Source organism: Tachypleus tridentatus, chromosome 4 (genome assembly GCF_004210375.1).
Source record: "Tachypleus tridentatus isolate NWPU-2018 chromosome 4, ASM421037v1, whole genome shotgun sequence".
NCBI lineage: Eukaryota > Metazoa > Arthropoda > Merostomata > Xiphosura > Limulidae > Tachypleus > Tachypleus tridentatus.
In genome coordinates, this window is record NC_134828.1 from 86624051 (window position 1) to 86639725 (window position 15675).

At 34.6% G+C, this 15675-nt stretch overlaps 1 pseudogene across 1 annotated transcript in view; it reads left to right on the plus strand.

Annotated features, from left to right (window-relative positions):
- LOC143249618 (tyrosine-protein phosphatase 69D-like) overlaps nucleotides 1-15675 on the plus strand; it is a 309369-nt pseudogene that overhangs the window by 255573 nt on the left and 38121 nt on the right. The window lies entirely within an intron of this gene.

Here is a 15675-nt window from a genome sequence, read left to right on the forward strand (position 1 = left end):
TAATTTGAAGGTCGTGGGTTCGAATCCCCGTCACAACAAACATACTCGCCCTTCCAGCCGTGGAGCGTTATATGTACGATCAATCCCACTATTCGTAAGTAAAAGAGTAGCCCTAGAGTTGGTGGTGGGTGGTGATGACTAACTGTCTTTCCTCTAGTCTTACTCTGCTAAATTAGGGACGGCTAGTACAGATAGCCCTCATGTAGCTTTGCGCGAAATTCTAAACAACTATATATATATATATATATATATAAGTAATTACTTTAATAAACGGAAAGAAAGTGGCTCAAACAAGATACAGAAACGACAAAATTATCGTGTACGCGTATACTATGTTTGAATCATTTCTAGAAATACGAACATAATAATTTCTGTTGTTTCTAAACCATCAAGATTGATGGAGGGTATTTTGCTGCGCGTTCATTTCGCATGTTTGATTTATGTTATAAATTGTTTTAAGCTATTACAAAACCAGCAGTCGTTCTGAGTAAAATTTTAGCATGTTTAATAAGTAAGCTGTGGGAATTACATTCGTACTTTCAAAAATGAAAATCCCAAAAATGCCGTTCCTTGCCGGTTATTAGCAAACAAATATTGCTGTTTATGAAGTGATATCAAGTTAAAGCAGACTAACCATACGTATATATGTTTATTTGTTTTTAAAATGATGAAACAAAGTATTAATCATAATCATTAGTGATGGATTTTAATAATTTCTTTGTTTAATAATGTTTAATTGATCATTTTTAACATAACTTTAAAAATGTTCAAAACATCTACATTATTTCTAATATTCTTATTTTTATCTATTTGTAGAATATGTGGTATAATTAGATTAAATAAATAAATTATTGTTTGCTTTGAATTTCGTGCAAAGCTACATGAGGGCTATTTTCGCTAGCCGTCCCTAATTTAGCAGTGTAAGACTAGAGGGAAGGCAGCTAGTCATCACCACCTACTGCCAACTCTTGGGCTACTCTTTTACCAACGAATAGTGGAATTGACCGAACATTATAACACCCTCACGGCTGAAAGGGCGAGCATGTTTGGTGCGACGGGGATTCGAACCCGCGATCCTCAGATAACGAGTCGAACGTCTTAACCCAGCTAGCCGTACCGGGCCCCAAAATAGGGTAAGAAACAGAATAATGAAGCAAATAAAGCACTTGAAAGAATGTTGTTATTCAAAGTTCTTAAATAAATTTGTGTTAGGAGAAAGTGTATCAAAAACAAAAGTAATTTACTTTTTGCATTCATATAACTTTTTCCTATTTGAATTCAAATACTATGCGATATCAGTATATTTTTAATAACTTAAAGTGAATTTTTAAAAAATATATACAAATATTCGCTGTCTATGTAACTCCACTTAACCCTATAATATAAGTACTGTATATCTATGGAGAAATATAAATCATATTCATTTTAGTTAGTAATTCCACAACTAAGATCATATCATTACCGAGTCATCGAGCGAGGGATGAAAGATTGCTCATCGAGCTATCCCTATGATTAATTATTTTTGAAAAAAATTAATTTAACTCGAAATACCAGCCATTAGTAGCGTTCGTTCATTAGGTCTGAGGTTCAGTGATGGAATCATCAAAGTCACTTAGTACCAGACAACTGGAGTTACTTACTTCCTTTCTAAGTAACCTGAAGAACTGAGCTGATCGTAGTTTCTTGTCAAGTGAGCTTTATCTGTGTTCCGTTGAAAGAAGCTCGAAACAACAACTAAAGGCTTTCAAAGTTAATAAACGCAAACACCAAAATAAATGGAATTCGTTAGTCCTAACTTTAACTTGTGGGTTACTACAAATTATTAATTGACGTAGCATGTTAACAACCGAGTTTGTAAAAGAATGTGATGCCGCTCCGCACGATATGCACGAAAGTGAACACTCAAGAGACAATCATAACAATTATACAGTTTTAAAAAACTCAGGCATAGCCTTATGGCGGATAATGCTGTTGTTTGGCTGGGCATTCCACCCCCTGTTTAGTGTTTCGAAATTAGGTAAGACAATACGTGAATCCTGCATAGTGAATATACGATGTAAATATATGATGTAAATATATGATGTAAATATATGATGTAAATATATGATGTAAATTTGATGCATAAATTTACATTACTTATTCAATGTACGCAACATAATTAAATAACAAGATTTCGTTTTCTCTCACTGAAGCAATAGTCCAACTTTTAACAGATATTCATGTCAGTATTTTAATCTTTGCGTATAAAGTCCATTATTTATGAGGGGGAGATTGGTATAACCTAAAATAACCAAGTGAAGTTTAAATTTCTTGACTTTAATAGTAACATGCTTTTTGTGTCCTTTAGTGGATGTATCCTAAGTTCATCGTTAAGGAGCAACCCAAGAGTTAGGAGTAAGGTAACGTTGACTAGCTGACCTCCTCTAGCCTATAACTCTTCAGAATTAAGGAAGTGCTATAGCAGATAACAGCACCTCAGCCTTCTGTACTTTTATATTAGGTTAGGTTGGCGGCCTGGCATGGCCAGGTGGGTTAAGGCTTTCGACTCGTACTCTGAGAGTCGCGGAGTCGAATCCCCGTCGCACCAAACATGCTCACCCTTTCAGCCGTGGGGCCGTTACATGTTACGGTCAATCCCAATATTCTTTGGTAAAAGAATTGGCGGTGGGTAGCGATGACTAGTTGCCTTCCCTCTAGTCTTACACTGCTAAATTAGGAACGGCTAGAGCAGATAGCCCTCGTATATCTTTGCGCAAAATTTAAAACAAACAAACTTTGATGAATAAACTTACATTATTTCTTCATTTGGTACAATATGATTTAATAAAAACATTTCAATTTCTTTCATTGAGATCGAACTGATGTCTTATTTTGAATCGCATTTCACTAACTATTAACTTTCTTTTGTTTTTTGTTTCAACTTTAGATAAGCGTCTCAAAATTAACAATTATGTTGGCGGGAAACGGTTTATAACGTTATTGCATGTTAATGGGCTGGCCACTAATTATTTTATGCTATAAACCTTATCTTTGACGTATCCTCATAAAAAAAACTCCAGAGGTGTGAAGTCTGATGAACGTGGGGGAAATTCAGTGCTATCTCTTCGCCCAATCCATCTGTTCGGCAGATTTTCGTCAAGATAGGCCCTCAGATTACGATGGTAGTGGGCAGATGCTCCATCTTGCTGGAAATAAAACTCCTCATCAACAAATTGCTCTCGAATGGTGGGCAAAACAGATTCTTGCAGCAAGTTCAGATAAACGAGGTCAATGACTGTGTTTTCGAAAAAGAATGGTCCAATTACGCCCAACGCTGATAATCCACACCACACTGTAACCTCTAGTAAGTTTACGTGGTGTTCAACCGTAGCATGAGGGTTCTGTGGTGCCAAGTAGGTGCAATTGTGGCGATTAACTGAGCCATTTAACTTAGATGTGTCCTCATTGATCCAGACAATCTTGTTTGGAAACTGTGCATCCTCTGCAGATTTTGCCAGGTACCACTCACAGAATTCAACCGTCCGGTCAGGATCATCTTCATTGATGACGTAAAGTAATGCCGGAATAAAACTTTTCCAATGAACACGCTTCAACATGCGATGGACGCTCCATTAGTTAGTCAACGCAACTTACCGTTAACTCTTGGGTTGTTCTTTAACATTGAGTTGGAAGACTTAACATGAAATACAGGTTGTCCCAAAACAATGTATACACAATTTGAATGATTATAACTCACTCAAACTTTCTTTTTTACAGGTTCAACTGATTTGAAGTAATAGCAGAAGCAAGACTAAGCTTTGAAAAAAGAAAATTTATCTTAAAGTGTTACTGGAGAAGTGTGAGAGCGTAGCTGAAGTGTAAAGACGGTTTAGAATGGAGTTTCAAACACAACCACCAACGCGACTCACTATTACTCGCATCAGAGATAAGTTTTAGACAAATGGAACTGGTCAAGACGCCCTTTAAGATAAATTTTCTTTTTTCAAAGCTTAGTCTTGCTTCTGCCATTAATTCAAATCAGTTGCACCTGTGAAAAAAAAAAAAAAAACGTTTGAGTGAGTTATAATCGTTCAAAGTGTGTATACATGTTTTTGGGACACCTTGTATTTCATGTTAAGTCCTCCTACTCATTGTTAAAGAACAACCCAAAAGTTAACAATAAGTTGCGTTGACTAATTAACCTCCTTATAGCGTATATTTCTTCAAAATTAAGAAATGGTTAGAGCAGATAACCCTCGAACAGCATATAGCTTGTTGAAAACACTCAAATAGGATTTAGAATAGGAAGTTAAAAATTAAATATCAAAATAAGAATAAGATAATCTGTTATACTGTAGGGTATCGCAATTGTATCTGAAGCTCTAAATAATTCTTTTTCTCTTTTCAAACGTCCACACAGGCTGATTCAGTTACTTAGAATCCAATTACCAAGACGAATTATATAGTAATTTTCGTCATAAGTTTAAGATTTCATAAACGTAAGCCTATTGCCGTTAATATTACAAAAAAAAATTGGAATTTGTATTCTTAACCTTTCAAATTCACTGAGGAGTTTTATTTAAAATTAAGAAAAGTTGTCTTCATCTTGAAATTTTAAAAGAATGTTATGAATAATTGTAAGATTGTTCCTAGGCTTTAAAAGTTTAAAGCATTTAATAGTAAATTAGGAAAGACTTGTCGTTGATTAATTAATTTGTAAGTTTTCGAGGGGGGATATCAAAATTAAACCTGAAATTCATTCACAGAAAAGATTAAAATTTTCTTTTCCGAAGAACTTGAAAACTTAATCAAGTCTATATTTGAAGAATTATGTTAAATTACAAAACAATCTGTATAAAAATCTGTCTAGAACAACCACGGAAGTTAAATAGATCAAAACCACATTATTTTAACAATTCTTCAGATACATTCCATTGATCGTAATGTCTCTAATTATCATTAAATGTTAAGAAAAAGCTTCTGTCTTGAAGTCTTTGTTTCTCTATCAGCTTTTTCTATTTGAATTATAATTTCTTTTTAATTTAAATGTAAGAGTATTTTACAAAAGTTAAATCTCTTAGTAGTTTGGACTAAAAATAATTATGTGTTTTTTTTATAATCTTACCTCTGAGCAGTTTTTACCCACATGGATTTTTTAAAATAAAATAAAAATTTTTGGTCTCTCTAAAGAAAAGCGTTTTAGTTAGACCTGATAGACGCATCTTATTTCATAAAGAAAAAGTAAATTACAGAAGTATTTGCGGAAATAAAATATTATATGTGAAAACTTTATAATCAGATTAGAGCAGTTGTATCACACAGTGGTTTGTTATAACTTTTCCATAAAATTCATAAACCCATCTTTCAATGAAACTCGTTTCTAATACTTAAAATCAGAGATTTGCTAGCTTCTTAGTGTACCCTGGAAACCACATGTTAATAATGCAGTTTTTAGTTGGTTTTTAGTATGTCAAAAATTGATTTTTAATCAAGTTACTTTTCCTGTCAATTTAGATTTAATCTTTATATATCAATATACCTGTGAGTGGAGTAAATATTATTCTACAATAAGTGTCTGTGATTTGTTGGCGATAAATTCGAACACTAAACGGACAGCAAACAATCCAGTTGTTTTAAATACTGTATTCAAAACAAGTCAAACGAGTGTACTAAATTTTTACACACTACAGAATATAGCAGTTGTATCTAAAACTCTAAATAATTCTTTTTTTCTTGTCAAAAGTCAACACAGGCTGATTCAGTTACTTCAGAATCTAATTAACAAGACAAATTATTTTTTCTGTTTATTACTAGTTCCCTGCTGGTACAGTAGTAAGTATACGGATTTACAATGCTAAAATTAGGGGTTCGGGTGGATGTGGCTTTGTTAAAAGAAAAACACACACGCGCGTTTCTTACTATACAATCTACGATAAATTCATTTACATTATTCGTGGGTTACCACAGTTATATCTCGAATTTTAAATAATTATGTCCTTTTGTCAAAGTTTATCCAATAAAATAAAGTCACCAAATAAACTACATAAAAACGCTTACATTAAATAGTCTTGTATCCAACAATAAGTCTCTCATTCTCTTCCGCTTTCTTTTCTCTTTTGTTTTTAATTTGTACATTCGTTTATTTGTTTCGAATATATTATTTTAAAACAAGTGGATTGTGTGTTGTCCGTTTATTATTTGAATTTATCGCGAACAAAACACAGACACCTGTTGCAGAAGAATTCAAGCCCACATGCTTAAAACCCATACAATACCTCTCAATTACATTTTCAATTTATGTGCAGATTTTGTTTTAAAAAAACGCAAACTAGTTAACTTAAGAAAAGTATGTTAGTTATTTAACTTAGCTACTAAGATACATAATAAAAACGTACTTAAAATTAGCACCTATATTAGTGAGCTTATTTTTGTGTTTTCATGAGAAAATTTTGTTGGAACATTGTCTTAATACTTTTAAGCCGCTAGAACAACAAGGTTATACAAATGATACGTTTTGTTATTTCTAAACAAAGGGAAAATGTACAACAATTTTTACAGTATTTAACTGATAACAGTCTGAATATCAAATTTACAACTGAAGACCCAAACAATTTCTTGATCTAAAGGTTCTCGGGTAAATCACAAGAAGAGGATTGATATAATAAGCCTACTTTCTTTGGTTTTTATTCAAAAGAAGCATAAGCAACATTTTCATGCAAAGAACCTTAAAAATATACAGTATTTTTTAAGCCTTTCATGTTGAACTTGTAAACGTTAAGACTTTTACAGCAAAATTATTTTCTCCTTATTGGTGAACACTATGATAGGAACTTTACCTTACAAAATCTTACACGTTTGCACTCAAAATTCTCAATGTGCCGAGCTTATCTCGTACTTGTGTGTCTGTAATGTTCACTCAAAATTCTCAATGTGCCGAGCTTATCTCGTACTTGTGTGTCTGTAATGTTCACTCAAAATTCTCAATGTGCCGAGCTTATCTCGTACTTGTGTGTCTGTAATGTTCACTCAAAATTCTCAATGTGCCGAGCTTATCTCGTACTTGTGTGTCTGTAATGTTCACTCAAAATTCTCAATGTGCCGAGCTTATCTCGTACTTCTGTGTCTGTAATGTTCACTCAAAATTCTCAATGTGCCGAGCTTATCTCGTACTTGTGTGTCTGTAATGTTCACTCAAAATTCTCAATGTGCCGAGCTTATCTCGTACTTCTGTGTCTGTAATGTTCACTCAAAATTCTCAATGTGCCGAGCTTATCTCGTACTTGTGTGTCTGTAATGTTCACTCAAAATTCTCAATGTGCCGAGCTTATCTCGTACTTGTGTGTCTGTAATGTTCACTCAAAATTCTCAATGTGCCGAGCTTATCTCGTACTTCTGTGTCTGTAATGTTCACTCAAAATTCTCAATGTGCCGAGCTTATCTCGTACTTGTGTGTCTGTAATGTTCACTCAAAATTCTCAATGTGCCGAGCTTATCTCGTACTTGTGTGTCTGTAATGTTCACTCAAAATTCTCAATGTGCCGAGCTTATCTCGTACTTGTGTGTCTGTAATGTTCACTCAAAATTCTCAATGTGCCGAGCTTATCTCGTACTTGTGTGTCTGTAATGTTCACTCAAAATTCTCAATGTGCCGAGCTTATCTCGTACTTGTGTGTCTGTAATGTTCTATTTTTCTGGATCGCATACACTAAATTTAAAAACAAAAAAAGGAAAAGAAGTTTTTACGTGGCGGATAAAACTTGGAAGTGTAAGACTAAGGAAATGAAACGTATAGACCTGACTAATCAGGTAATTTCTGACGATCTTTATGTCTAGTTGTGGTGGGTTTTTTTCTAGCCTCCCCTCTTGCTGATATGTGAGAATGGTATTCGCAGCAATGAAATTTTTATATTCGTTTGCGAGCTACTACGTTGTGTCCAAAGCTGGGCTTTCTTCAAAATCAGTGTTCCAGATAGTCAGCACAACAACTTATTTTATAAATAAGTACAACCAAAACTAGTATCTTATTTCTTATGCACACAGTTATAAGTTGTTGTTTTTTTATCCATTACCAAGTAGCGGAGAATTAGTGCAATTTTACTGAACTTGTAATTTGATTAAACATCAATTTCTAACACGTCAAAAACTAAAAAATATCTTTTATTGAAACTTCATGGTTAACATGTTTCCAGGGTACACTAAGGAGAATTGGTGAAATATTACTAATCCTTAAGTGACTTTCTTTATCCATTAAAATAAGAGCCTCGATTGTCCTCATGGATACAGCAGATAGACCGATGTGGCTTTGCCATAAGCAATCACACACTTTAACTATCATCTAGTTCCGGAGAATTAGTGGAATTTAGTGACTTTTGTATGACTTTGTTTAACCATTATCCAGTCACGGAGAGTTGGTGAAATCTTAATGATATTATTCAATTTGTTTTTAACCATTATTAATGTTAATAGTATAGAACTATAGAACATATATTTTCTTTACGAGTTATCAAAATCGGGTAATTATCAAAATTTCACTAACGTTTGTACTACTCTTTTATTCATTGTTGTGTTTTCGTTTATTGTCTTTGAACCCGTAGCTCTAAGAAAAGCATACTAAATTGTTTGTGACATCTTGTTTATTTTGTTTCAACTTTAAAGAATCGAATCTTAGTAACTTTTGCACGTTCTTGGTAGTCGTTTTAACTTTCGTGTTTATTTTTTCCTCAAGTTTTTAATCAAAGTTAAAGAACTCTTCAAACTTCTAACATTTTATGTTTCTCTATCCTACACCATGACCGCCAGTGAAAATCAACCATTCTAATCTTAAACCAAAAATCTCAACGTTAAATGCACAAATAATATTTTAATGTACGTCAAAAATTTACACATGACTCGGCATGGGCAGGTGGGTTAAGGCGTGCAACTCATAATCTGAGGGTCGCGGGTTCGCTTCCCCGTCGCACCAAACATGCTCGCCCTTTCAATCGTGGGGGTGTTATAATGTTACTGTCAATCCCACTATTCGTTGGTAAAAGAGTAGCCTAAGAGTTGGCGGTGGGTGGTGATGACTAGCTGCCTTCCCTCTAGTCTTACACTGCTAAATTAGGGACGACTAGCGCAGATATCCCTCGAATAGCTTTGCGCGAAATTTAGAAAACAAACAAAACGAACAAAATTTACACCAATATGAGAAAAAAAAATGTTTTTACAAAAATCGAGAGTAATGTGTAGCCACTAATGATTATATTGTAATTCAGAGAAACTGAGCCTTCCAGTGGCACAGCGCCATGTCCACGGACTTACAACGCTAAAAACTGAGTTTCGATACTCGTGGTAGGCAGAGGACAGATAGCCCATTGTGTAGCTTTGTGCTTAAGTTCAAACACAATAAACCAAGAGAAATTAAGAAAACATATCGATTTTTACAATAATCGTGATTTAAAACAAATGTCAGAGTAGTTTGTAAAATTTAAGCTTTGATGGTAACATTCAAATCTCATAACGATTATGCTTCATTATTTCAGTTTCACGTAAGCTTGAAACTGACCTCGATGGACGGTAAGTTATGCGTTTTATTTCTTTCAACCTACGAGATAAGAAACGAGAATTCATTAACACTCCTACGAAAAGTGGGGCCTATTTCGTAGGAGTGTTAAAGTGGAAGCTATAATTACATAGCAACAATGATAAGGTAGCAAGTTCGTCCATGCATTATTTTGTTTCCCGATCGAGCATGGCCTGGTGTTTAGCACTGTCACTTCGTAATCTGCAGCCCGCAAATTTGAATCTCTGCTTGGTAGATGTAGTTCATAATCTATGTAAATAAAGCACTTGCGTTTATCTTTTTGTCCGTCCAAAACTTTTGGATTTTCTTTTAGCAAACTCTAAAAATCTCATATCGTTAGATAAATGTTTGTCCAATGAGTCTGGATTACATTTTGGTTTTTCTATTCAAAATCCCTTTACATGTTTTTTTTTTCCTTAGTCATACTTTTCTATGCAACTAATATGTTACACTTTGGCACAATGTCGTTGGCTTCAGTTTCAGATTTAAATTTGTATTTGTAAAATGTTTCACACAAATAACACTTAACTCTCTTGTAATTTCCGTAAAAAAAAATTACATTATTGTAAAGTAAGTGAAAAGCTGTAATGAAGGAAAACCTTACTGAATATGCGCAAATGTCTGAACGCTTCTTCACAAAGTTTTTAGGATATGATTTTGAGTGAATTGTGCATGTCTATTTTAGATCTCTTTCACTTGTACTAAAAAAAGCAGCTAAGACGGGTTTTATTCTTCATTTTTGTGTGTTTATTTGTTTCACCTATGTGCATAAAATTTGAGAATTAACCTGTTAGATATTGTACATTTCATTCTAATGAAGACAAAGTGTTTTGTTATTTTTGCTTGTGTTTTTGGTGGGAAGTTTGACATTAAGCTTAATATGAGTTTTTCCAATAAAATGGTATGAAACGTATAGATGTAACATAAAAATGAGTTTTATTGTACGTAACACACATCGTGCAACACAATATAAAAGGACATTTCATGTGCTTTCTACAAATAAACTGGTCAAAACAGTACTTTTCCAGACACGTCTCTGGTCCAAATACTATTATATAAAACAACTGCGATAAAAATCTAGGTTGTTCCTTTAAAATATTTATTGTTAATGAATTATTTGACGTGTCCTTTCCTAAGGTGAGAAAAGAAAGCAAGATTTCCATACATACTTCATAGAATATCATTACAATTACTGCTCGTATTACTTCACTCAACAATCACTTTTTTCGTCTAACACGTCACCAATACTGATGGCATTTGATATGTTCTCACTGTTTCTTTCATTTTAGCACGTACCACAGGAGGCACGTACTAGGTTGTTTTTTACACAACAGCACCTGGCTGATCAGCATTCCCTCTGGGAAGAAAACGTGATGAACAATAGCACAAATTAGGCGTTGGAGGTTCAATAGACATTATGGAAGCCATTTTGCTGTCATTATTTGTCTACGGGGATTGTAAATCAGGCATTGAATCATCAGCCTATATCCATATTATTTATCATAATGTACTCTCTGCATTTGTCATGTCAAAGGTGCTTGAATTCGTGGCAACTTTTCACCTTCTGCCATTTTCTAAGATAATATGTTTCATCAGAGATCAACAGTTTTGTTTGGATTATCCTGAGGTTCATAAATGCTTCTAATATCTCGTTATAAGGATATTATTCCTTCTTAGTGAAGAAAATTTTTCTAGTTCATTTTACATGTAGCTTTCACAAGTCAAACATCATGTATATTGTCAAAGATAATGGCTTGAAAATGACGTTTAAATTTTCCTATTTTGAGCTTTAAATTCATTTTTTGAAGGAGACTGAAATATATCATATCTGTACTATTCTTATTCATCACTAGAAACATGTGGTTCTTCAGACAAGCTTGCATTGCATTCAGCAACTTTATGTCTGCAATTACCTTCCAGCATGACTGGATGGTTCCTTTTTACATCTTTGATTCCTGTCTGCCTCTTTTTGCATCTGATCCCCACAAAGTACTTCCTGTCGTTGACCAAAGCCTTGCAGGATCATTGAACAAACTCTCTAGGCTGTCTTTCAGTGTTTAGTTATCGTTGACATTCACAACTTCTTCATCGTTTCCTCCCATATTAAATGTGTAAACATCACGAAGAGCATTTGATGTGGCATTCAAGCAAAATATACCTGAATTCTTATTGAACAGTCACTGAAATGAGCATCATAATCGTTCACCAAGTTTAACACTTCACGGTCTTGGTTATTCAAATGGTTCCTCGCTCTTTTTCACGATAACAGCTTCAACGATTTTCTTACAAATGGCTTTCTTAAGTCGTTGCTTTGCTCTTTTGCAGCATGGGGAACAAGTCAAGCGTAACAGAATCTAAAGAAGAATGTTTTATCATCACACAGAGAGGACGCTGACAGGTTATCAAATTACTTGAAGATATGTGTACTCAGTGTCTCTATATTAGGACCTGATTTTGAAAAAGCACAATATTTTTAAGCGAAATTTTACAAGTATTAAGAGTGAATAAATCTTTTGACTGACTTTAGCAGATTATGCAAAACTGAAAGTTTTCGCTTTCCATTCTGTGTTTCTTTCAGTTTATAAAATAGCAGTATGTCACGGGCCAGTGTCTTTCCATCAGTAGTCACAAACCTTTTCCACTTGCAAATTCCAATTCGTAATACGTAGAATATGAATAAGGTCTATTTACAAATTTGCAGTGAAGGTAGCGAATACTGACAAGATGTTAAACCTCTGAAACCCCACAAAAACCCCATGTACATAGGTATCAACTGTGTATCACACTCTTTTCAATGTGCAACAGAACTAAGTATATCACCATTGGAGTTCTTATATTCTATTGTTAATATAAAAATCCAGAATGAAGTACAATTTACATGACTTCTTTTATAAAGGCCATTTCATGGCCAAGCGTGTTAAGGCGTGCGACTCATAATCCGAGGGTCGCGGGTTCGCATCCCCGTCGCACCAAACATGCTCGCCCTTTCAGCCGTGGGGGCGTTATAATGTTACGGTCAATCCCACTATTCATTGCCCAAGAGTTGGCGGTGGGTGGTGATGACGAGCTACCTTCCCTCTAGTCTTACACTGCTAAATTAGGGACGGCTAGCGCAGATAGTCCTCGAGTAGCTTTGCGCGAAATTAAAAAAAAACCAACAAAAAACAATCTTTTATAAAGTAACTAGACACCTTTTCACTAGCAGCGACAAGATCGAGGTCAGGACATTGGTCAGTCACTTTATACAAGGACAATTCTCATATCAATCATATAAGGCCATAAACCATAGTGTATTCATGATGTGACCCAAAACAGACAGTTCATACCTTCACTCACGTTGCCAGTCCTTGGTTTTCTTTATATTTCATGCAAGTTAACGATGTGTTTACTGACTTAAGACACTAAAATCTGGGATTCGATTCCCCGAGGTAGACATAGCAAATAACTCAGTGTGGTTTTACGCTAAAACAAACAAACAAATATTTCGCGCAAACCAAAAAAAAATCTAAAACCCATTGATTTTTACCTATACATATCGAACAACAACAGTACTCACTTAAAACAACTTTAATGTTTCACGTACACGTGGCCAAATATTTGAACACACTAGCCCCCATGATTATTTTTAGTTTGTGTTTATATTCCTTCCTTCACCTTTTGGTTGGATCCTAGGGCTGTTGATATGCGGATCCATGGTTTACGTCCCGTTACTGCAAAAAATCTCGTTCCGTACTTTCATGCAGTTGGTGTTTCGCATAAGTGGCGTTTAAGTTTCCTTATTCAATTACATTAAACTAAAATTTAGCAGTGGGCGTTGTTTATTAGCTGTTTCTCCTCTATTTTACCAGTCTTCAAGTACGACTAGCATAGTTAGTCTTTATATAGCTTTGCGTGAGTATCAGAAACAATATAACAAACAAACCATCCCATATTAAATTGTTGGTGGTAGTGGTTGTTTGTTTCAGGGTAAAACCACATTAGGTTATCTGCTGGTCCACCGTGGTAAATTGGGCCCGGATTTTTACGTTGTAAGTCCTTAAACTTATCACTATCCGACCATTTTAGAAATGAATAAAACTCATGATGTTTTCTGTATCAACATTTTGTCGAATATCAAGTTTACTGGATTAGAGAAATCATGAAGAAAAATATAAAATATTGTTGTATTCCCTAAGGCCATTGTAATAAAAAGTACAGTGGTATTAACATTATCCATGAAAATAAGTAACCTGTTTTGCAAATTTCTGAACCTTTCGATATTTTAATGAAACTAACTAGATTCTCAAGTTTGTGAATCTTATTGTACTTTACCCGTCATGGCCAGATGGAATAAGCGTTCGATTCGTAATCCGAGAGTCGCGGGTTCGAATCCTCATCCCACCAAACATGCTCGCCCTTTCAGCTGTGGGGTCGTTATAATGTGACGATCAATCCCACTATTCGTTGATAAAAGAGTACTCCAAGAATTGGCGGTGGGTAGTAATGATTAGTTGCCTTCTTTCTAGTCTTACACTACTAAATTAGGGACGGCTAACGCAGATAGCCCTCGTGAAGCTTTGCGCGGAATTCAGAAACAAAGAAATCTTATCGTACTTACTTACTTAAGTGGAAAATGAATCATTGTTAACTGTACGAAAAAAAATAAAATTTAATAAAAAAAAGAACGTTGAACGTAAGGAGACTACCATATCTTTTTTTCTTCATCCCTTTCTTGGGAGGGCCCGGCATGGCCTAGCGCGTTAAGGCGTGCGCTTCGTAATCTGAGGGTCGCGGGTTCGCACCCGAGTCGCGCCAAACATGCTCACCCTCCCAGCCGTGGGGGCGTTATAATGTTACGGTCAATCCCACTCTTCGTTGGTAAAAGAGAAGCCCAAGAGTTGGCGGTGGGGGGTGATGACTAGCTGCCTTCCCTTTAGTCTTACACTGCTAAATTAGGGACGGCTAGCACAGATAGCCCTCGAGTAGCTTTGTGCGAAAAACCCTTTCTTGAGATTTAACAATAATAATTTTAGCATAATTTATTTATCTTGATGGTTAGTGTGTGTGATGTGTAATTATTTTCAAAACTATTATCATTATTTTAATGTCAAGGGATTTTCTTGAATATAAATTCATAAAGAATAAAATGCATATGCAATCCCCTGAAGTACTGCTGTTAATATACGCCATCTGAAGTGTGTCAATGTAATACTTAAAAAGAAAAAAAGAATGGTTTATTTAACTGAAAGCTCGTTTGTCTTCATTTTTGACGATTCGCACAATTATCCTGATGATAATATAAAGGTTTGTTTTCTTTACATCTCAAGTGTGGTTATTTAAAAAGCTAGATAGACATTGGAATTAGCCACTTGATTTTACTTTTTAAAAACTCCTATATATATATATAAGACTGGTTTGAGTTTGGCATTTAATGACGGTTTTAAACTGGAATATACGAAATTACTCATGTGTCCAGATAAATCACAAATAACGCCTTTAAAGAAAGACATTTTACAAAAAGCATTTCAGAGTATCTCATAGACTGCTCTGAACAAATGTTTTAGGATTAAAGTGCAATATGATAGACTAAAATACCAACCATTTTGAAATGAAAATACATGTTCATATTTTAGTGAATTTTCCTCAATTTTTTCTGTGTTTCAACAACTCAAGGAGTATGGATTAATCTTTCTAGGCAAGTATTAAATAAATTCCTGAACCAGTAATTTTACCAGTTTAAGTTCTGGATGCTATAGTTTTATTAGTTCTAAATATCTAACAAAGTTAGGAATAATTCTAGTTATATGCGTAAATTGCACGAGGGACGAAGAGGAATAATACTATATTTTTCTCTATGGGCTAAATACTTACGAATCACTAAAATTCAGTATATATTAAAAATCATAATATTCTTACAAAGAACACAGTAGCCATTTTACACCCACACACACATACTTTAAAAATAGTTAGTTAGTTATCACCATTAGATTCCATCTAGGAACATAGGGCCGCAATCGCTTGCGGATTCTTCAACAAGTATTTAAGTGAGTAGGTTGTTAGCCCACTGCACCGAGCCGTCCCTAATTTAGCAGTGTAAGACTAGAGGAAAGGCAGCTAGTCATCACCACCCACCGCCAACTCTTGGGCTACTCTTT